This window comes from Larimichthys crocea, chromosome XIII (genome assembly GCF_000972845.2).
Source record: "Larimichthys crocea isolate SSNF chromosome XIII, L_crocea_2.0, whole genome shotgun sequence".
Classification (NCBI taxonomy): Eukaryota; Metazoa; Chordata; class Actinopteri; family Sciaenidae; genus Larimichthys; species Larimichthys crocea.
The window spans coordinates 23906452-23908189 of record NC_040023.1 but is presented as its reverse complement, the minus strand read 5'-3'; positions in this window follow the sequence as shown (position 1 = coordinate 23908189).

Genomic DNA, 1738 nt, shown 5'->3' with positions numbered 1-1738 from the left:
ATGAGCCTGAACGTGGGAAGGGAAGTCAGTTTGAGGTTGTAGCCGCGATAAGAGGATAAACTCCCACACTGGATGAGCTGTTTGTGGATGCATCATTACTAAACAGCTTCTTGACTACACTCCAAATGTCTACTGTCTGGAATGGCCAAAACTGCTGGGGGAAGTACACGCACCACCTGCAGACACACACACAGGCAACAGTAACACAGGCAACAGTAAAACACTATAACTGGCCAATTGTGACAAATATTCAACTGTATTGTATATCACTGTTGTAATTGTAGAACAGCTGCTATACCTGTTAGGTTTTACCTTCTATCTTGTATTTATGTACTGCATGGCAAAACTAGTTAGCTGATAAATTACCATTCAATTAAAAAGCACAGGACAGATCCACTAATCGCCCAAAAGTCACATACAACATACTGTAGGATGTGACCATTCTGAACATTCTGAAGGCTATTTATGATGTAATATGTAATGCCACAAAATAATGTACTTATAGTTAAAAAATAGTGTCATGCTAGGCCTCACCTTGTTGTACCTGTACCTTGTAGGTTGCTACTAAGCTATAGCCAGGTATGCTTACATTTCCACCTTGTTGTGTTAGAGTGGAGATACACATTAATCCATTTCTTATCTTTTTGCTCGAGTTTTGGTTTTGGAAAGACTCACACTCTTTGTATACAGAGTAGTAATCTTAATACTGAATCACGCGCTCTGCTTCAGCGTGTTGAGAAATCCAAAAGCTTGCCAGACCTGCTCTGATGAATTACCGTTGCTAAACATTCACGGTTCTCGGTAGAGGTGTAGCTAAATGTACATGATGGACAGACAAATAAATCAATAAATGAACAGATGGAAAGCCCTTCAGTGATGTGATCCTGGGGACAAGTGAGGAAAGAAGAGGAGAGGTTGTCCAAGTGGGGTATTCCCTGTGTGTTGACGTGCACGCTATCCATTTGGATCAACTTCCTTCTGACCACACACTGACACTTGAACTTAAATAAACTATTAAATAAAGTACAAGTCTAATATAATCTACCATCTGTAATTCTATCTGTTTTTCAAGGGCCTCATTTGCAGTCCATATGCTCAACCTTGTTTCAACCTTTCCAGTTCCTCCAGTGACTCTAATCCTGTCAGAATCTGCCACGTTTGTAAGTAAAGTAAAAAGTAAAACTTACCATACAGTGGGAATTTTTTACTGAAATGAACTTGTGGCAGAAGACTGTGTTGTAAAGATACCATGTTAATGATATGACCTTCTTCATCTTTAGTGATGGCAGATAATCTGTTCCAAGATGATGTAAGTTATTATTAGATGTATGTTTGTAGCCCATGCACCCTATATACACTTCAAATAAAGAAGCATACAACCAGTCCGGTCTGTGACAGGAGGTTTAGGAAGTCTACAGAGGGGTGATTATACAGCTATTTGGCACCATCTAGTGCCCTGTTATTTTAATCACAACATTGCTGTGAGGCATGAGACAGTGTTAGGTGTGGTGAGAAATGGCAGTGTAAAGTGAAAATAAGCACCACAGTGACCAACAACCATTTTAAAATCAAAAGATGATGGTCTTGTTGGGAAAGAGCGCAATTAGTTTTTAAAGAGAATTCACAGGAAGTAGTTTTAATGGAGAAAATTTCAAGAAGACTATTTTCATTACAGTAAATGTTACATCCATATTGGCTGTGCCTTTGTATAATTAAAGTTAATAATATTTTTTTAATT